Source organism: Notechis scutatus, chromosome 10 (genome assembly GCF_049901735.1).
Source record: "Notechis scutatus isolate UNSWTSFEM ecotype Mainland chromosome 10, rNotScu1.2, whole genome shotgun sequence".
Taxonomy (NCBI): domain Eukaryota; kingdom Metazoa; phylum Chordata; class Lepidosauria; order Squamata; family Elapidae; genus Notechis; species Notechis scutatus.
Genome location: NC_142018.1, coordinates 2,572,944 through 2,595,954, shown reverse-complemented (window position 1 = coordinate 2,595,954; position 23,011 = coordinate 2,572,944). Strand labels below are relative to the sequence as shown.

The window sequence follows — 23,011 nt, the reverse complement described above, 5'->3', positions numbered from 1 at the left end:
ACAGAAGACATCAGAAATTTCAAAGCTGTTGTCAGAAAAAGACTAGCTGTAAGTGAAGAATAAGAAACATGCGAAAAAATTTCCACCTAATTGCATAAAAGGAAGAGCTTTGGAAAGATTTTGAAGAAAGACTAAGCAGGTGAAAACTTTTAGAATTTCCTGAATTTCCTTTCCACAATTTCATATTAAATTTTGTTAAGTAAGAGAAAAGGGGGAGGAAATTGAAGTGTCAGAAAAATAATTTGGGGTTCCAACTTGATTTTAGACTAAAAGACTCAAGGTCCATCCCACCACTGAAAGGACCGAATGCAGGGGTGGGATTCTACCAGTTCATACCTATTTGCTACCGTGTTTCTCATATAATAAGGCTGGGCCTTATTTTTTTTTGAGCCCCGAAAAAATGGCTAGGCCGTCTTTTCGGGGGTGACTTAATTCCCCCCCCTTGCATCTTCGGGCGGGCGGCAACGGCTTGGATGTTGACCTTGGCGTTGGTGGGGCACTTCGTATCGGGGTCAACGCAGGCAGCACCATATCCGGGTGTGCAACAAAAGTACTTCCTAACGGCAAGCCCCCCCCACATTCCCCCCCATTTTGCATGTTTTAATATAGGCCTTAATTTGGGGGGAGGGGCTTAACTTCATTTCATGCCTATAAAACATGCTGGGACTTCCTATTGGGGGAGGCCGTGTTGTTGGAGAAACAGGGTAGAACCGGTTGTTAACATTGTTAGCAGTTCGGAGAACTGGTTGTTAGAAGAAATTACTGGCCTAATCCTGTAAGGAAGGCAGGAAGGAAACATTCTGGTGTTGCTTACAGAAACTGCCTCTCCGTTAACCCTTATTACATTCTTGGCAGGACTAGACTGCCTGTCTCAGGAACGTCTCTGGAGTTTTTCCCCCTCCTTTGCTGGTACTTTGCTTGTGTGGAGTGACCACTCAAAGTTACAATGGCACTGAAAAAAGTGACATGTCCATTTTTCACACTTATGACTATTGCAGCATCCCCACAGTCATGAGAGGCCAGGCAAGGAGATGGGTACCTCAATGTGAGTGATGTTGAGTTGGCCACGCCCAGCCAATAACATGACCACCAAGCCATGACCACCAACTTAGCCATGCACACAGAACCGGTTGTTAAAAAATTTGAATCCCACCCCTGACCTAATGGTAAAGACTGCAACGACGACACCATCAAAGCCAACCTCTTTAACACATTCTTTGGCTCGATATTTGTAAACAGCAATGGATCATGCCCAGTATTTCCTAGTCGAACCACAGACAACTACCATGATCTAATACATATCGATTTTACAGAAGACAATGTTGACAAAGCACTACGCAATCTAAAACCATCTCTATCTATTGGACCGGACGGAATATGTGCCTACTTCTTAAAAAAGTTATCCACTGCCATAGCCGAACCTCTAAACATAATCTTTGAAAAATCTTACAGGACCAGCTCCTTGCCAAATCTATGGTCATAAGCCACGGTCATCCCCATCTTCAAAAAGGGAGACCCCAGCCTAGTTGAAAATTACAGACCAATCTCCTTATGCTGCGTCACCTGTAAAGTCATGGAATCAATTATTAACCAATCCATCATCCTCCACTTAGAGACAAACAACCTACTCTCTAATAAACAATTTGGTTTCAGAAAAAAACTCTCCTGCAATCTGCAACTCTTACACTGCAAAAACATATGGACTACACAAGTCGATCAGGGCAAAGCAATAGACGCAATCTACATAGACTTCTGTAAAGCCTTTGATTCAGTGGTACACAACAAACTTCTCCTAAAACCAAAATCTTATGGTATCTCTGGACACCTACATAACTGGATAGAAGCATTCCTGTCAAACAGACAACAAATGGTCAACATTGGGAGTGTCCTATCAAATTCTGTACCTGTCAACAGTGGTGTCCCTCAAGGTAGTGTGTTCTAGGACCAACTCTTTTCATACTCTACATAAATGACCTCTGTGATCATATTAAGAGCAATTGTGTTCTCTTTGCTGATGATGTAAAGCTATTCAACACCACAGACAATACTGCTACCCTTCAAAAAGACCTCGACTATGTATCAGAATGGTCAAACATGGCAACTTCAAATCTCAACAAATAAATGCTCTGTCTTACATATTGGCAAAAAAAAGTCAGAAAATAAAATACAAGGTGAATAGTCAAGACCTTGTTGAGGATCCAAACTCTGACCTTGGAGTACTCATCTCTAATGATCTGATTGCTAGAGCCCACTGTAACTACATAGCCAAAAAGGCGTCAAGAGTTGTTAACCTAATCTTACGTAGCTTTTTCTCTGGTAATATTACACTAATAACTAGAGCATACAAAACATTTGCTAGACCAATACTCGAATACAGCTCATCAGTCTGGAACCCACATTACGTATCTGATATTAAAACAGTTGAGAAAGCCCAGAAATATTTCACAAGAAAAGTTCTCCACTCCTCTATTTGTTGCAGAATACCTTATCCCACCAGACTTGAAATTCTAGACCTAGACAACCTAGAACTACACTGCCTTCTGTCTGATCTATATAAAATCATACATTGCAATGTCCTACCTGTCAATGAATACAATGAATTCAATTATAACAGTACAAGAGCACACAATAGATAGAAACTCAAGGTAAACCGCACCAGACTTGATTGTAGGAAATACGACTTCAGCAACAGAGTGGTCAATGTCTGGAATACTCTACCTGATTCTGTGGTTTCTTCCCCAAACCCCAAAAACTTTAACCTTAGACTGTCTACTATTGACCTCACCCCTTTCCTAAGAGGTCTGTAGCGGGCGTGCATAAGCGCACCAACGTGCCTACCGTCCCTCTCCTATTGTTTCTTTTATTTTTCTTATATGTATCCATTTCATGTATTCATAACTATGTTTATACTTATATCTGTTATCTTATAATTGCTTGACAAATCAAATAAATAAATAAACTTGAGTTGGGGTTGCACAAGAATGAATAAAAATGAAATCCAGACAGCTGTGCAGAAAGGATAATTATTCTTCAAAGCGAAGAGGTTTGCCTATGGGAGCAGCTGCAGCGAAATGTTTTGTAGGGGACCTTTTCCTGGGTGTGGATGTGTGTACATGCTGATTGTAGGGTGACACTTGAGGGGCGTGGGTTTGTGTGTAAATGCTGACCCCAGAGAAGGGGTTGATTAAATCAAGTGATATGGATTTGGTCTTTTCATTTGGATTGTGATGTTTACATTGTGTTAATTGAATTTGGTATGCTTGTGTATGTTTACAATTTGAAATAAATGTTTAATTAATTTTTATATTTGTGTAAGTTTAAAGGATTTCGGAGGTTGTTAATAAGTTTGTGGAGACCTGGGTCAATTAACATGTGATTTATTTCTAACACAGTTATAAGATTTATACATTCTTCCCACAGGCCCTTTGTCTTCTTCAGCTTCTTTCCCAAAGATTCCATCACCATTTTGGCCACCTTTCCTCCTCCTCCTCTTGTTGCTTCTAGCCCAACAGCATCTTCCCAGCCACGAAGAGAACGGAGAGGTTCCAGGGCTGCTGGGATACAGCAGGACTAGCAGAACTTAAGTGGTCAAATTTCCTCCTCCTGGAAATTCTTTTTTGTACTCAGATAGCAACTCTTTTTGGGCTGGGAAAAGTGGAGAACTCAGATACATAACTGCCTCTTTATACAGCCAAGCAAGCAAAATTCACCATGCTTTAACATTGATAAAGCAACAAAAACAGCTCCCTGCTTGTGTTTGTGTGGAATCTATCACAGCCCTGTAGTGACCTTGAAATTTGTCCTCAGCTGGAAGAAAGAAATGGTTCATGTGGAATCCAATTGACAAGGATACAGATAAATAAAACAATGTTCTGCTGCTTACATATGTAACGGCAATTGTCTGGTTATCATTACTTTTGAGGGCTACAGATTACAGCCTTCCAATATAACAGAACTGTTGGAAGAGACCTTTGAGGTCTTCTAGTCCAGGGGTCCCCAACCCCCAGTCTGTGGACCGGTACCAGTCCACAGCCTGTTGCGAACAGGGCCACACAAGCGGCAGGCGAGTACGTGATGCTTAATTTGCGCATGCGTGGGATGGAGCACCCGCAGATTAGATAAACCTTTCCATCGATTAATTGTTCTCACTGTCAGAAATTTCTCCTTAGTTCTAGGTTGCTTCTCTCCTTAATTAGTTTCCATCCATTATTTCTTGTTCTCCCCTTTTACAGCCGGAAGCATTTGCATAAATAATAAATTTCACTCCTGAAATCTCTGATCATTCCTGGATTGGCGTCGCGGCAACACAGTCGTAGAGAGTGGGGCTAAGTGGCTCTAGGCTGAACTCTCTTCGCTGAGGGCCCTTAAAAGGCTAAAAGTCACCTCGCAGGGGTGACGAACAAAGAAGGGATGCCTTGCAGATCGCGGAGAGTGGCAATCCGTCCTGCTTGACCTGAGGCTCACTCACCTATCCAACAACAAGGAAGCAGAGGCAGCCATTATGACTGCCAGGACTGGATTTGAATATTTTATTGGCAATATCTTGGAAAGGCATTTTAAAATGCTAGAAACATTGGACTGATTATTGGGAAAAGTGAAAAATTATTTGAAGAAATCAGAACTTTGTTAAAAATTGGTGGCACACTGAAATTTTAGGCGATGATGCCATCTACTGGTGAAAGAAAGGAAATACACTATTTTTACAAGGCTGAGAAGACCTTGAAATAATAATCTGTAATGTTGAGTGGAGGTAAACATCTGGAAGACTGTCTTTTGTGGTAACACTGCTTGATATCTAGTTTCACGACCAAGGAGGGGACAATGTTGACACTCTTGAAGATTGCCAAGTAGAGTGGTTCACAAACACTGGGTACCATCTGCAGAATTCTAGTTTTATCAAAAATGCTTAGAAATAGTTCAGCAAAAACTGTGTTATGGTCATATAATATGGTGTGCAGGGTTGCAGGTGATCCCCTAGCCCTTTTAGAGAACTGGAGAAGTTCCAGATAAGGTGGAAGAGAATGAAGGTTGCCACCCTCTTCAGCTCCACCAAACCATGCATTGGTCTAGACAATCTAGAACACCACGTATCATATCTAGAAACACCCCACCCCCAAAAAATCCCCTTTCCATATCTAGAAAAAAATCTAGATTGGTGTGCTTGATCTCACACACTTTAAGATGTGTGGACTTCAACTCTGCTGGCTGGAGAACTCCAGGATTTGAAGTCTCCACATCTTAAAGCTGTGCGGTCTTTGGTGCTCTCTGAGTTACGTTGTTTTTTTGCAGGCCTTTCATGATCCAACTAGGTAACATCATCAGTGCTAGAAGGGAGTGGGGTCTCTGTTTATATGTAAGTGGCTTGCCCTGTCAGTGTTGGTGAAGGTGTTGTTTTCTTCTTGTTAGTTCCCATATTAGGCACTTGTTTATAAACAGGGTCATGTGATCCCTTTTGTGACCTCCTGACAAGCAAAGTCCATGGGGAAGCCAGTGTGACCTGCTAGTTGCCAATGGAGCTGGTGGCAAATTCGGACGATGTTGAGGCTGGGGAAGAACTTGAGCCAGTTCTGGAGCCTGGGGAAGACTCTGATAGATGCTCAGTGTTGAACACAGAGAGAGAGTCAGGGCCATACGGCATTTCCAAGCCTGAGACTGAGCTGCCTTTGGAGTCAGAGATGAGCGAGGAGGAGGAACAGCTGGGGCCCTATTCCAGATGCGTGTATGTGCAGAGCACACAGGAGAGGTGAACAATGGAGGACAATGAGTCATCTCGGGAAGCAAATCAAACATGGATGCTGAAAGGCCCCTCCCTGGCTGGGGAATAAATAGGAGGAAAGAGTTCGATTGTAGCAGGCAACCCGTTTGCACTTCTAGAAAGTTTACTCCTTACGTTTCGTGGGACAAAGGCTGCCTTGCCAGAACTGAGGTTTGTCTATTTCTCCAACTTAATTTGCAGCCTTCGGGCTGGAGCTCACAGCCTTGCATTTATCATAACGAGCTGATAGGGACCATTGCTTCAGTTAACTCCTTGCAGGACTCTTGCCTGGACTTTCTGTTGGTGAATGCAGTTAATTCCCAATGTATAAATGAAGAGGGTTTTTGGGTTTTTTTGCGAGGAGTCTGTTCCCTGCTTCTGCAAAGGCTAGGTCTGAACAGCCAGATTCACTTAATAACCCTGTTACTAACTTAACACCTGCAGAGATTCCCTTAACTGTGGCAAGAAAGGTCATAAAATGGGTCAAAACTCACTTAACAACTAGCAACAGAAATTTTGGCCATAAATCAAGACTACCTGTAGAGCAGGGGAGTCAAATTCAAGGTCCACGGGCCAGAACCAGCTTGCGATGTGGTCAGATCCAGCCCGCGCGACCGTCCTGGTCTATCCAATGCGAAGAGTCCAGCATAGTGTCAGCCTGGTGTACCCAGTGCGCAGAGGAAGCATGCCAGCAGTGTGGAGTGGTGTCAAGATGGCTACGCCCACCCAGTCAGCCACACCCACTGAGTCGGCCATGCCCATCCAGCCCCGAGGTCAACCACAGCCCTGATGCGGCCTTCAGTGAAATTGAGTTTGACACCCCTGCTGTAGAGAGATTTGGCACCTGGTTAGCTCGTCCATCATCCTGTTGGAGACGTTGAGAGATGTCTCCTTTCAGGACAGAGATTCTGTGGTCATCACTGAACCCTTGCCCTGCCATACCTTAGTCCTGGGATAGTTTATCAACCTTCCTGTATCCTGAGCAAGGAGAAGGGTGGGTTTTGTCTGTAGAACATGGACAAAATCAGAACCAGGTTATCTGACTCCATCTTTTCTCCCTTGGCCCTAGGTCTCCAGGAACAGCCTCAACTTCTGTGTCTCCTTCATGAACTGGGAGGACGTTCCCAGCAATGTCTTTGATTATGAAATATATAGCGGTCTCCATAGCTTGTATTTTAACATCTGCTCCGTCATTGTAAGTATGACCCAAGTTGGCTTGTTTTGTTCTGGATTACAGTATACTAACCGTTTAATTTTTTTTCTCCTGCCTTTATTGTTTTTATAAATAATTCAAGATGGTGGACATCCCTAATGCTTCTTTTTCTTCTCAGATTTTCTTCACAACAATCCTGTGAGGTGGGTTGAACTCAGAGAGGGACTGGAGCCAGCTTTCATGCCTAAGGCAGGAGTAGAACTCTCAAAGTCATCCAACCAGCTTTCATGCCTAACGGGGGACTAGAACTCACTGTCTCCTGGTGATTGGCCCAAAGTCACCCAGGTGGTTTTCATCCCAAAGCTGCGACTAGAAAGTTGCCTGGTGCTTTAGCCACTAGACTAAACTTACTAGAGGGAGTCTTCTTGGGTTTTTGCTCTCTCCGGAACAGCAGAGGTTCCATGTAACAATGAGGACTAGAAATCTTGCTGGTTTATGGGTTTGAGGATTAGAAATGGCAGTTTGTGGAAAAGGGAAATTATATGTAATTTGAGAGAGGGCAGCAAAATATAAATGAATTTATAAGATCAGAAATCATTTATCATCTTTCCCTTTTTCTTTTTCTATTTTCTTTTTTCACTATGTACTATTTTTCTTTATTTTACTTTATGGTTTTAACTTGGATAAAACTGTCTTTAATAACATAAATGTGTGTGTGTATAATATAATACAATACAATACAATAATACAATGCAATACAATATAATCAATGCAATATAACGTAATGAAGTAATATATTGCATTGTATTGCATTGTGCCGCATTGTATTGTATAATAATAATATAGTATAGTACAATACAGTACAGTATAGTATAATATACTATTACTAATAATACTAAAGGATAGTATAGTATAGTATAATATGATAATATTATAGTTTAGTATAGTACAGCATAATATAATACAATATAATAAAATATATTATTGAAGATTGTTATTGAGGACATGAGGACTAGAAACCTTACCAAGAAAGTGGCCCCTTTGTAAAAAAAGAAAAGAAAAGGAAGCTATATAGTTTGTTGTTGCCTTGTTTTCCCCAGATAAATAAATGCAAGCAAATCCTTCCCAAAATGTTAGTTCAGATAGTGGATTTCCTGAAGAGCAGGAATGCGCCCTATCGAGAAGCAGCCACCATGTTAATTGGTAACACAAATGCAAACTCTGGAAGAAGGGGATGAAAAGCCAAGACAGACAAGCGGCCTAATGCCATGCATGCTGACCGTTGTAAGTAAAAAAGGCAGAATTAAGCAATATTGCATCAGATTGGAAGCTACTGGAATACTGTGTGGCTATAGAAGGGGAACTTACCAAATATGTGGATGATACTAAGCTGGCAGGAATAGGTATCACTCTAGAACAGGGGTGTCAAACTCAAGGCCTGCGGGTCGCATCCAGCCTGATGCCCTCCTGGTCTACCCAGTACGAAGAGGAAAGATCAGGCTAGCATGGCATAGGCTCGGTCTATCCAATGTGAAGAAGAAACATGCCGGCAGTTTGGGGAGTGGTGTCAAGCTGGCCACGCCCACCTAGTTGGCCACACCCGCTTCCCCCAAGGTCAACCACAGCCTTGAGGTGCCCTCAATAAAATTGAGTTTGACACCCCTGCCCTAAAAGATAGGCTCAAAATTGCTCTTGACAGACTTGATCTCTGGGCCCTATCTAACAAAATGAAATTCAATGTAAAGAAAAGCAAAGTCTTACACTTAGGCAAGAAAAAACAAAAGTACACATATAATCTGGGTGAAACCAGGCTTAATAGCAGTAACTGTGAGAGAGATTTTAGAGTCTTAGTTTACAACCAATTAAATATGAGCCAGCAGTGTGCGGCAGCAGCCAAAAACCCCCAGTGCAATCCTAAATTGCATTAACAGAGGGATACAATCGAGATCAAGTGAGGTACTAATACCACTCTATAAAGTAAGACCACACCTGGAATCCTGCATCCAGTTTTGGTCACCACACTATAAAAAAGATGTTGAGACTCTAGCAAAAGTGCAGAAAAGAGCAACCAGGATGATGAGGGGACCGGAGACTAAAACATATGAAGAACGGTTGCAGGAACTGGGCTTGGCTAGTCTAGGGAAGAGAAGGACCAGGGGTGACAGGATAGCGGTCTTCCAATACTTGAGGGGCTGCCACAGAGAGGAGGAGGGAGTCAAGCTATTCTCCAAGGCACCTGAAGGCCAGACAAGGAATAAGGATGGCAACTGAAGAAGCACAGATTCAACCTGAAAATAAGGAGAAACTTTCTGAGAGTGAGAACAATCAACCGATGGAACAGAAGTTGCCTTCAGAAGTTGTGGGAGCTTCATCCCTGGAGGCTTTCAAGAAGAGTTTGGACTGTCCATCTGTCAGAAATGGTGTAGGGTCTCCTGCTTGGGCGGGGGTGTTAATCTTCTCCGTAACTGCTATCAGGTTCTTGATGCTCAGCTGAACAAGAACCACCAACAACACTTCTGATTTTCCGAAGCCGCCTTCATTGCTATCATTTCCACTTCCTGTCTCCTTCCCACACCACCCCCATTGGCCCAATTTATTAAAAAAAATCTCCCTTATACAGGTAGTCCTTGGCTTTAGACCACAATTGAGCCCCAAAATTTCTGGGGTTAAGCGAGACAGTTGTTAAGCAAGTTCCTGCCACATTTAAGGGTATTGCTGCGATTAAGTTAGTCATGTGGTTGTTAAGTGAATCTGGCTTCCTCCTTGATTTTGCTCGTCCAAAGGTCATAAGTGATCTCGTAACCCCAAGACACTGCAACCGTCATAAAATATCAGTCAGTTTTCCAAGCATCCGAATTTTGATGATGGGGTTGCGGCAAAAGCTGTAAGTGTGAAAAACAGTCGTAAGCCCTTTTTTTATAATAAAAGTTTTATTTAAGTTTTCACAAAACATACAAATACGAATAAAATATCTTTTTGAGAACAGTGTGCCCTCGGGTTATCACTTCTCCATAAACTCAATACATATTTATCTTATACATTCTAATCCATATCTTATAACTATTTTTGCAATTTTTTCAATAGCTTTTCCCTTTCTTTACTTCCTATAGCCTTATTTTAAATTATCTCATTTCTTTCTTAATTCAATTACATATCTTTTTCTAATTTTTAAAATCTTTCTCATCAATATTTTTATACTTTTGTCTGTCCTGTTTACAATTTCATATTATTTTTTCTCATAAAACAAATTTTCCCTTGTAATTACTAGACTGGAGTGTAACACCTTTGTATCTTTTTTCAAATCTTGTTTAAAAATTTAAATTACACCTTTACAGTTATAACATTCATTTTCTAACTTCTATTTTATAACACATACCTATTTTCAATCAAATTCTGCTTGGTACATTCCCTTAAAAATACACATTAAATTCTTAAAAGAAAAAAGTATATATGTATATATATCTGTGTATATATGTATAACAATAGTAAATGGAATAATTATTCTATTCAAGTACAGCTCTGCCATTAATATTAATAACAATCTTTTACATTTCTATTTCTTTTAACAAACATTACCTAGTAATATCAGTAATATCTTTCACTTTAATCATCTATATTTCATATTTTACTTATTACTGTCTTTAAATAAAAAACAAAACAATAGTTATTAACAGTAATCAATAAAGTTATTATTCTTATTCAAGTTCATCTTATCAACTGATAAAAATCTTCCATGCTTTTCAGTTTTTTTAAACTTTCTTTTTAAATCATTGAGAGCCTTATTCTCTTTACAAATATTCCACTACACATCAATAGAAGTTTTTTCTATCACTTTAATCATCTAACATATTTTCTAACCCTTTTCTATTCCTAATATAATAATGCTATCCCATGCACCCTTGCAGAATCCTCTCCTTAAGTTAAATTTTAACCATTGTCTCTGCCTTTTAAATAGGTTTATACCTTTAATTCTTGTACGCTTTTCCTGTACCTCTATATCTTGTTTCTGTCCTTTATAGCTTCTTTTCCTTTCCCTTCCTGTCAGCTGGTGCTCCGTTCAAAATCCAAGAAAGAAATACTTAGACTCTTGTAATTAGAGAAAAGATATCTTTTACTGGAAGTTAAGTGGTAGCAACAAGAAAATTCTGAATCTGGGGAAAGAGGCACGTACATCACATATATCAAGGGAGTGAAATGTTCCCACCCCCAATAGTTCAAACGGTTCTTCCAGTTAAAAGTTGTGAACTTCATCATGTGGACATCTCCAGGTGGTGATGATTAGTTGACCTTGGCTTACTCAGATAAAGGTTTGCAGTTGCGCAGAGAAGAGAAAGCTAAGCAGGAATTAGAAACCCTCCCCAGTTTATACAATATCAGTTAGTAACACTTTCAGCTCACGTCCCATACATTTCCCCCTTCCACCCCCCGTTACTCATGACAGCCAGAAAGAAGCAAAGGAAAGGAGGAATATCTTGAAGGCTGACATTTGGCCCTCCTAGAAAAAAGTCATTAGTCCTATAAAAGAGGGAAATATAAAAGGCACGACTTAATAACCAGTTAACATAAAAGAGACATGTATCTAGCGTTTATCAGGATAATTAGAACAAAATGCTCTGACAAGCCTAGGGGCTCTAACATCTTTTTCATTGACCCACTCAGCCTGGGACGAAGGAAAATGCTTCGAATATAAATCCTTCCACCCCACTATCCTGACAAGAGTTGAAGAAGTTTCTTGGATGAGAAGCGAAACATCTTCAAAAGAAAAAATCAAGAAAGTCCAGCTGCCTCTTGAAAAAGCACCTTTGGGACAACCATGATCTGGATGACTGAGAATCTCCACAGACTTGTATCCAGTTTTGGTCACTACATTACAAATAAGATGTTGAGACTTTTTTTAAAAAAAAAAGTGCAAAGAAGAGCAACTAAGATGATCAAAGGCCTGGAGTCTAAAACATATGAAGAACAGTTGCAAGATTTGGGTTTGGTAGTCTAGAGAAAAGAAGGACCAGAGGTGACATGATAGCAGTGTTCCAATATTTGAGGGGCTGTCACAGAGAGGATGAAGGGGTCAGCTTATTTTCCAAAGCAGGACAAGAAGCAACAGATGGAAATTAATCAAGGAGGAAGCAACCTGGAATTAAGGAAAAACTTCCCAGCAGTGAGGACAATTAACCAGTGGAACGGTTTGCCTTCAGAAGTTGTGGGTGCTCCATCATTGCAGGTTTTTAAGGAAAGGTTGAACAGCCATGTCCAGAACGGTATAGGGTCTCTTGCTTGAGCAAGTGGGTTGAACTAGAAGATCTCCAAGGTCCCTTCCAGCTCTCTTCTGATCGATTGATTGAAATATCGGAAGACTGCTCTCATATCACCCCTAGTACTTCCTTTCACTAGATTAAAAATACCCAATTCCTGTAGCCATCCTGTAAAGTCCCAAAATGATTGTTCCAAGTAGAAACAAGTCATGTTTTTTTCTTTAATCAAAGCAGTCGATTTAGCCATCTCTGTTAACTCCATCAACATTTTATTTTATTTTATGTATCACTTCCAAACAAATAGAAGTTTTCCTCAGTGAGTTTAAAAGTTCATTAGCTTGAAGTGGTGACTTTTTCTCCACAAGCTCTGTAGCTTATAAGAGTTGGTTCTCAAGGTTGTTCCCAGAAATAATTTGTTTTCTGGATTTGTTTCAGGTCCCCGGGTTCTCCAAGGCGATTGTGAAACCTTTGTTGCTCAGAGTCTATGGAAGACGTTTCTCATCTTCAGTGTGGCCATCGTATCAACCTGGATCTTATCACCAGTCAGTTCCTCTCCAAAGTCATCAAGGACATATCCAGACAGCCCTTTGTAGAGTCACTGGGTAGATACGGAGAGCTCAACACTCCCTTGGTGGGAGATCTAATGTCCTCCAAAAGATTCTCATTATTATCCACATAGAGCATTGAATAAAAGCCTTCATGAAAACTTCTGGATCCCAAACGTGTCGTTCCAGGGGCCAGGATTGCGCTTGGAAAGCATGAGATGTTTGTCAACTTAATTTGTTCAGCCAGAAGGAGGCTGAGTACCTGGTCTCCTCCCACCGTCCTGATATCTCTTACAGGGAGTCCTTTCAACTTTCAGGTGTTAATGAGACCGGCGTTATAGGTTGTAAGTTGTGCAGGTAATAAACCAGGTCACCAGGGTCCGTGCCTGATTTTATGACCTTTGAGTTGATTAAGGGAGTTGTTCAAAAATACATTTTGTAAAAATCATATATTCGTGTGCTTCTCATAGGAGAAGTTGTTTTCAAGAATAGAATAGAGCTGGAAGAGACCTTGGAGGTCTTCTAGTCCAGCTCCTGCTCATGCAGGAGAACCTATACTATTTCAGACAGGTGGCTTTCCAGTCTCCTCTTAGAAACCTCCAGGGATGAAGCACCCGCAACTTCTGGAGGGAAGCTGTTCCACTGGTTAGCTGTTCTCATTGTTAGGAAGTTTCTCCTCAATTCCAGGTTGCTTCTCTCCTTGATTAGTTTCCATCCATTATTTTTTGTCCTGCCTTCTGGTGCTTTGGAGAATAATTCAACCCCCTCTTCTTTGTGGCAACCTCTCAAACACTGGAATACTGCTATCATGTTGCCCCTGATGGCATGTAATTTTGGTAGATGCCCAAACGTGGAGAAATGAGGACCAAAAATGCATAGAAATATCAGTACAGGTAGTTCTCAACTTACAACCATTTGTCCAGTGTCCATTCAAAGCTACAAAGCTATGTCCTTTTTTCACACTGGTTCCTTTTCACACATTGGAGCATCCCTGGGGTTGACTTCCAACAAGCTAAGGTTGTCCTCTACCCTGGAACACTGTGACTGTTGTAAATGTTGAATTTTGATCATGTGAACCTGAAGGTGCTGCAAAAACCGTAACTGAAATACCGTCGTAAGTCACTTTTTTCTGTGCCGCTGTACCTTTGAACAGTCACTAAATGAACTGTTCTAAGTCAAGGACTATCTTACTCCATGCTGGCCTGGATTTTCCTTTCTTTTTTTTTGTTACCTACTTTCTACCAAGTCTTTCCAAAGTGTTCCAGCAGATGGTGTGCATAATCTTACTGATCTTAGACAAATTCTGTAAAAAATAATCAGAATTTGATTTTGCAATTTTGGAATTACCCGATGCATAAGGTATTCATTTACTTCAGCTCTCAAGTTGCTTCAAACCACCTCCAATTCAAAGGGGTTTATCGCTAGTCCTCAGCTATTCATTTAATGACAGTTCAAAGTTACAATGGCATCGAAAGGAGTGACTTAGGACTAGTTTTCACACAGTAGGGCAGTGGTTAGAATGCAGGCCTGCAGGCCACTTCTACTGGCAGCCTGCAATTTGGCACTTTGAATCTCACCAGGCTCAAGGTCGACTCAGCCTTACATCCTTCCGAGGTGGGTAAAATGAGGACCCAGATTGTTGGGGGCAAGAGGCTGACTTTGTAAACCACTTAGAGAGATGTTGTGACCCAAACCTTGTTCCAAGGAAACAAACACGAAACAGAGGTAACAGCAAAACCTTTCCTTCACGGTTAAAAGGCTGTTTCAGATTAATTGTCCCAGATATGAACAAGCCTGGTCAAGGTTGTGCAAGGCTGCCAAGAACACTAGTGTAAATTGCAAGGAAATAATCAAAACCAAATGTCTCCAAACACAAACCACAAGACTTGAAGTGCAAGAACTTCTTTGCTTCCTGCAAAGAATCCTACCTCTGAGGGCTGGCTTTTATCCCTTAAGGGAGGGGCCATTACCTTGCAGCCTTACTCCCGAGTCGCCCGTGTTGCTGCAGCTGCTCTTTCCTTTGAGCAGCCCTGTGCGCACATGTACTTGGCACAGGTTCCTCGGGGACCTCTTCATCACTGGTGCCAGCTTCCACAAGCTCCGAAGGCAGCACTCCACTTCCTGATGGTCCTAGCCTCATTCCTGCCTCACACGCAGGCCCCTCATCTGAGTCCTCGCTTTCTGAGACCTCAGCCGTCTGCACCTGCTGCCGGCAAACCACAACAAGAGGACTGTAAAGTGCCTTTATAGAGTGGTATTTGTTAAGCCTGGATTCCCCAACGGGTGTTAAGGAAAACAAACTAAACAGAATGTGCAGCGAAGTCAGATAGGAAGACAGGTAAATGTGTGAGATAAGTTTTCTAGTTAACACACAGTAAAAATACAGATACGCTTGTGCTATCAAAAATTATAATTTATTCCATTTAAGAATTATAGCATAGTCATGTAAACAGTCCAGTAGTCATATATCAATTTCAGTCAAGTCTTGTCAGGGATACTCTATTTGCAAAGTCCGTGTTGAATAGCCAATGTCAGTACACTTACAATAAATCAGTCCAATCTTCTCTCCGTTGAGAAATATCAACACACTTCTTCACTCCCGTTTCAGCAAGAATGCAGTCTTCAATAAGCCAGCCAGTAAGAGCCAGAGAGTGCCTTGCTGCTTATATAGTACTTTTACAGCTGCACCCTTAATTACATTCCTTTAGCTTAAAGTCACATACACTTTATCTGACAAACCATGATTCATCATTTTATTATCTTTACCCAAAACAGTTAGGGTAAAACAATGTTATCCCTAACAGTATTACTACCTCACTTGATCTTGATTGTATCCCTCTGTTAATACAACTTAGGATTGCATTAGCTTTTTTGGCTGCTGCTGCACACTGATGGCTCTTATTTAATTGGTTGTCCACTAAGACTCCAAGATCCCTTTCACAGTTACTGCTATTGAACCTGGTTTCACCCAGTCTATATGTGTACTGTATATAAGCCTAAGTGCTATTGTTAAGTTCTATCATCCCTCCCTCATCCATCCATCCATCCATCTTTATCTATCTATCTATCTATCTATCTATCTATCTATCTATCTATCTTCTATCTATCTATCTATCTATATCTATCTATCTATCTATCTATCTATCTATCTATCTATTTATTGATCGTCGTGGTGGTGCAGTAGTCAGAATTCAATGTTGCAGACTTATTCAGCTCACTGCTAGCACTTCGATCCCGCCTGGCTCACGGTTGACTCAGCCTTCCACCCTTCCAAGGTTGATAAAATGAGGAGCCAGATTTTTGGGGGCAAGAGGCTGACTCTGTAAACCGCTTAGAGAGGGATGGAAAGCGCTGTAAAGCAGTATATAAGTCTAAGTGCTATTGCTGTTATGATCGTTGCAGCATCCCTGTGGTCATGGGATCAAAATTCAGGTGCTTGGCACCTGCGCTCATATTTGCTATGGTTGCAGCATCCCCTGGTCACGTGATTTAAATCCAGACGCTTGGCATCTGACTCATATTTATGACGGTCACAATACCTCAGGGTCATATGATCCCCTTTTGTGACATTCTAACAAATCAGTGGGGAAGCCGGATTCGCATAACATCTAAGTATGGTATATAAAGTCATACACTGCAATGTCCTGAATACTTCAGCTTCAACCATAACAACACAAGAGCACACAATAGATACAAACTCAAGGTTAACCGCACCAAACTTGATTGTGGCGACTTCAGCAACAGAGTGGTCAATGTCTGGAATACTCTACCTGCCTCTGTGGTTTCTTCCCCAAACCCCAAAAACTTTAACCTTAGACTGTCTACTATTGACCTCACCCCTTTCCTAAGAGGTCTGTAGGGGGCGTGCATAAGCGCACCAACGTGCCTACCGTCCCTGTCCTATTGTTTCTCTTATTCTTCTTTTATTTTTCTTATATGTACCCATTTCATGTATTCACAACTATGTATACACTTATACTTATTATCTTGTAAACAATTGGCAAATCAAATAAATAAATAAATAAATAAATAAATAAATAAATAAATAAATAAATAACCGTGTGACTAACAACTGCAGTGATTCACTGAGCAAGTATGTCAAGAAAGGTCATAAAATGGGCCAAAATTCACTTAACAAAGGTCTCACTTTGGGGCACCACTGTTGCTCGTAAATCGAGACGACCCGTCCTTTTTTCCTCTAGCCTTTTCTCCTTTTTGGTCTTCAGAAGCCCATCCATTTCTCAGGCATTTGGCGTTTCTCCCTATCTCAGCTTGGTACCCAGATTTTTCTGGCACCCATGTCTGTGAGGGACTCCAGCTCCATGCTTTGAATTTTAAGAGATGTGTACCACCATGACTCTTGTCATTTGCAAAAGGGAAAGTAAAGCACGATAAACTCACAAATCTTATCTTATCTGGAAGAGTTGGGAACAGCCCTGCAGTGGGGGAGGGAGGGGAGAAAGAAAGAGTTCCCAGAACTGGAGGAGCCAGAAAATAAAAAAATTGCGTTATTTCCAAATTCCTTCATCTCCGATGCAAGGACAAAAGTCACAGTTTGTTTGGTGACTGTTCGAAGTCACAACGGGACTGAAAAAACTGACTTATGGCAGTTTTTCACACTTACAACCGTTGCATTGTCCCCATGGTCACGTGATCAAAATTCAGAAGCTTGGCAACTGGTTCATATTTATGACGGTAGCTGGGTCCCAAGGTCATGTGATTCCCCCTTTGCGATCTTACAAACAAAGTCAACGGGAAAGCTGGATTCGCCTAATGACCGTGACTAACTTAAGAACTGCTGTGATTCACTTAACCACTGTGGTAAGAAAGGTTGCAAAATTCACTTAACCGAGATGTCTCTTAGCAACAGAAATTTTGGGCTCAGTTGTAAGTTGAGGACTACCTACAGAGCAGGAATGTTGTCTGTGGAACTCCCTTCCACAAGAGGTCTTCTCACATTGATGTTTGGAGGCCAAGTAGTCCATACTTCTTTCCTGGTTTCAGGGAGTTGGTTTGGCTGCCAAAAATAAACCAAGATGGCAGCCAAAACCATGTGACCGAAGCCCCACCCACTTTCACATGCTACATATGATTATGGTCAGCACCTTGACTGCAGCCACTAAAAGTGCTTTGATTAATTCATGATCAGTTCTTTAAACTGTAGTTTCTTGAATGGGTATCTAAGATTGGGCATCTCCTCCCAGAACAGTGCAATAGATACCTTGGGGTGCCACCACAAAGAAGGCCCTTTTTATAGGTCCCGCACCATGTCCTTCAAAAGGTGGTAGACCCAAGTTCACAGAAGGATCTCAGATGGGTGCATCTAAGAAAGAAGAAGTGTTTGGATACGGAGGTTTCAAACTGAATCATGCTTTCTTGGAAGCCGATGGATGAAATGTGGAAGATGGCGAAGGAGCAGTCTTGCCCTGGTGGCCTCGCCTTCAGAAAAACTTGCTCTGATCTCTTCCACGTATCAATTGATGGACAGGTTCCTCCAAATCTGCTCTGCAAAAAAAGATGACTTGTAGATGGCAACCAAGGTGAGAGAGGAGGCAGACGATGTTATGGATCCCCTTCTCTGAAGGACGTCCTTCTGGTGGGACCAAGAAGAAGGGCCTTCTCTGTGGTGGCTCCCTCCCTGTTATTTGAAGGGCAATTCCTCCTCTTCTAAAGCAGGTAATGGATCATCATAAAGTGGTTCATTGCTCTATTCATATAAGAAGTGGCATTCCATACTGCAGGCAGCTGTGAGTAAGAATGTCCTGTGTTTTGGAAGTATTTGGAAGACGGGTGTCTTGTCATAGATCTTCTTTTCCACTAGATGGCACTTTTGCAACATGAGAGAAATCTAATTTTTCTCCTTATAACATCAGCAAATTATTAGACTTTACCAGTAAATAATAATAATAATAATAGGCCTCAATTTACTGGTCTCCAGCAGCTTCATAGAATAGAATAGAATACCTTTATTGTCATTGCATTCAACCAATACAATGAAATTTGAAAGCTACTCCAGCACAGTGCCCCAAACACCACATCACAATCACATTACAGAGTATTTAAAAATTAAAATAATAATAATGATAATAGTCTAAAACCTATCTAAAACATTAAGTAAGTTACATAGTTTAAAAATGCCACTGTATACCTAGGACTAAATCACAAATGCACTGATTCAAGACAATTACTGCCTTGGAAAAGAAACTGTTTCTCAATCTATTAGTCCTCATTTTAAGACATCTATAAAGTCTCCCTGATGGTAACAGTTCTAAATATGAATGTCCAGAATGAGAATGGTCTGTGGAGATTTTTAGTGTTCTAAAGAGGAGTCTGGTCTTCACAATCTCTTCCAAAGAAGAAAGAGAGCAACCAATAATTTTTTGTGCTGTGTTTATAACTTTCTGGAACATCTTCTCATCCACTACAGAGCATCCAGCCTACCACACCATTACATAGTATGCCAAAATGCTCTTGATGGTAGAACAGTAAAAAGTAACCAGCCACTTCTCACCCAGACCACTCTTTTTCAGCAGCCTCAGAAAGTGCAGGCGCTGTTGGGCCTTCTTTGCAGTGACCGTAGTGTGGACCGACCAAGTAAGGTTGTTGGAAATATGAATTCCTAGAAATTTAAACCTATGAACTCTTTCCACACAATCTCCATTGATATATAGTGGGAGAGGCTCCGCTTTGCATCTTCTGAAGTCTATAATCAATTCTTCGGTCTTTTTGATGTTCAGGGTGAGGTTATGGCTCTTGCACCACAAGACCAGTCTGAGACCAGTCTTCATCTTTTGTAAACTTAAACATAGCCTACATTATTAACCATTATTCAGAAATGAAAGTCGACAAAGAACCATTTGAAGAGCATAGCTTCTTTCTTTTAAACAAAAAGTAATTTCTTAATGACTTTCCCAGTACATCCATTAGTAGACTATTGTTGCAGATTGCTGAATTTCCTGCTGTTATCAACACAACCAGCTGTTGTGAAAGAGTAAACTGGTAGAGCAAACAGCAATATCCCTAAAAAATTATATGCAAATTAACTCAAGTTGTTCAATACTGAAGAATATTATTTCTTAACTTGTCCCACTTCTGCATTCTAGCTCTGACCTTTCTGTGGCTTCTTTTATAGAAAAGGGCCCTTTCCTCTCCTCAACATTCCATTCATATGTTTTTGTCTTAAAAGAAGATAGAAATTCAACTTTTCAGGGAAGAAAAATGATTATAACTATATTGCCTTCCTTCACCTTCAATTTTAAAGGGTTTTATTTTGTTCTAATGTTTATGTCAAGAAAATGTCATTCCAAATTGTTTACCACTTGAATGGAAAATTGCAACCACTCTTAACTTCATGGCGTGATTTGAAAAAAAATGTTTCATAACATAAAACATGCTGCAGGCTTGAGAATCTCTACCTGTGGTGGAATGTAGTCTGGAGTCCCAAGAGGGAGGGGCTGTTTCTCAGAGGGCAAAGAGGTGGTGGAGCTTGGAATGTCTGGTAGACAGGAAGAGGGTAGTTATGCAGATAGTTGCTTGAGTCTGTCAAGATTCTGTCTTTAGGCAAACAACCGCAAAGAAACTACTCAGAATCAATTGCATGTGTCATCCTTGGTTCTTGGGGCCTGACACTACCTTGCAAAATCCTATTTTAATATTCATCACCATATTTTCTACTCTTCCCCTTTTCCCATTCCTTGTAGGTTCCATTTTTCATAGTAAAGTAACAAAGCAAACTAAAATTCAGAACAACTGGAAGCAGTGGAAAGAGCAACTGGCTGGCCAATTACAGAAAACCAGACAAGGTGAGAATAAGAATGATGCTGTAATTTTCCAACTCCTGACTTTCTGTTGGTGATGTTGACTTAAAGGCTCCAAGTACTGTCCGCAAAATATCTGATTGAGTCTCACCAGTCTGATAAAGAAGGAGAGGTAGTGATGGCAATAGAGGACCTAGATGACATCCAAGAAGCTGATGGGCAATGAATAAATGGATCAATTAATGCACATGAGTTATAGAGCCACTCATCTCAAGTGACTCTGTACATCTTACAAGACGAAAACAAATACACCCACCAAAGATAACCACCCAGCATTCTAGGGTAGACCGTAGATCTGTCTCACCAACATAGAATCACAGGGTGGAAGGGACTTTGGGGGGAATGGAATGGAATAGAATAGAATAGAATAGAATAGAATAGGAATGGAATGGAATGGAATAGAATAGAATAGAATAGAATAGAATAGAATAGAATAGAATAGAATAGAATAGAATAGAATAGAATAGAATAGAATAGAATAGAATAGTTGAAAGGGACTTTGGAGGCCTAATCCCTGACTCAAGCAGGAGAGTCCTCTTAGTCTAACTCTCAGCACATGGCAGGAGATCTTCTATCATTCTGTCCAGTCTATTCCTGAAAATCTCCAGGGATGGAGCATTCTTCTTTAGTTCCAGGTTGGATGACTGTGACAAGATTATCAACCTCCTGACTCGACTGCTTGGGGAAACAGCTATGTCCTAAATGTTTTGTGAAATGCTAATAGCTTTGGCCCAAAGTTGCTTTTTTTTCAAGAGGCAACTGGACATTCTGGTTTTTCTTTGAAGACATTTTGCTTCTCATCCAAGAAGCTGCTTTAGAATTGAAGAAGCTTCTTGGATGAGAAGTGAAATGTCTTCAAAAAACTCCCAGAAAGTCCAGTTGCCTCTTATAAAAACAACAACTTTGGAACAACCATGACCGGGATGACTGAGAATCTCCATAGACAATAGGTTGGGGAATGCATGAAGGAAGGGACACAGGCATTGAGTATATTCTGGTCTACCCAACTGTCAAACTTCAAGGAAGATCAGACTAGGAAACAAGAATTATGAATGCAAATACAACTTTTATTATACAGATAGTCTTCGACTTAGAACAACCCATTTAATGATTTATGGCCATTTTTCATACTTACGACTGTTGCAGTCTGTCACGTGATCAAAATTCAGATGCTTGGCAACTGACTCACATTTACGATTGTGACACTATGGTTGCTGTGTCCCAGGGTTATGCAGATCATCTTTTGCGACCCTCTGACAAGCAGAGTCAATGAGGAAGCCAGATTCACTTAACAACCATATTACTGACTTAACAACTGCAATGATTCACTTAACAACTGTGGCAAGAAAGATTGTAAAATGGAGCCAAGTTCATCTATTTCACGTAGCAACAGAAAGGTTGGGCTCAATTGTGGTCATGATTTGAGGATTACCTGTGAGGTGATAGTGGCAGAATCTTGAAGTCTGAACATGCTTTCCTCCCCTTCCTTTTCTCTTTGCAAGGATGACGAGCAGAGGTGGCATTCAGCAGGTTCTGACCAGTTCGGGAGAACCAGTAGCGGAAATTTTGAGAACCAGCAAATCCCACCTCTGACTGGAGATTTTACAGTCTCCTTCCCCTGCCATGCCCACCAAGCCATGCCCACAGAACCGGTATTAAAAAAATTTGAAGCCCACCACGGATGGGGAGGGTCATGTCTGACCAGACTCCAGTTTCATTGTCTTGATGGAGATTTTCTCATGACACCCATGGGCTGAAGTGAAGGTTCTGGTCACTTTCATAAGCTAGAGAATCACAGTGAGATCCATCCGTCTGTTTTCTTTCTTTCTCTCTCTCTCTCTCTCTCTCTCTCTCTCTCTCTCTCTCTCTCTCTCTCTCTCTCTCTCTCTCTCTCTCTCTCTCTCTTTATTTTTTATTTTTTGATAACAAGCATAAACAAACATAAACATAAAACAACAAATAAAACCTTCTTTCAATTGTACAGTGTGTTGGTTGGTACATATTTCTTGTGCATAATATCTATAGTCTTTCCCTCTTAGATTTAAATTTATCTTCAAATTGTATTAATCAACTTTTCCATGTCATGTTATTATTACATCTTCATTAGACTTTGATTGCAAGTTCACAATTATCCTTTCAAAGCAAATCTCAGTTTTTACTCATTCTAATTCATATTATAATTTATTCCATCATAATCGATTATAACATATCATTATTATTGTATTATATTTACTATTGTATTATATTTATATTACAATATATTTCATTCTCCTATTTTTCTATCTAGCCATTGGTAAAATAAGTCCCATATTTTATAATATTCTTTTTCTTCTTGCTCTCTAATTGCCAGTGTTAATCTACTCATCTCTGCACATTCCATTATTTTCTTAATCACCTCCTCCTCTATTGGAGTTTCTTCATTTTTCCAATTTTGAGCAAATACAATTCTAGCTGCAGTTAAGACGTCAATAATCAAATATGTCAATTCT

General features: G+C 40.6%; 1 long non-coding RNA gene across 1 annotated transcript; it reads left to right on the top strand.

The window, feature by feature from the left end:
* Positions 1 to 3: 3 nt before the first annotated feature.
* LOC148129731 (uncharacterized) lies at positions 4 to 12,874 on the top strand. Its single transcript, XR_015750693.1, has 3 exons — positions 4 to 139; positions 6,825 to 6,950; positions 12,596 to 12,874. It is a non-coding gene; the product is annotated as an uncharacterized LOC148129731 (long non-coding RNA).
* Positions 12,875 to 23,011: the final 10,137 nt, after the last annotated feature.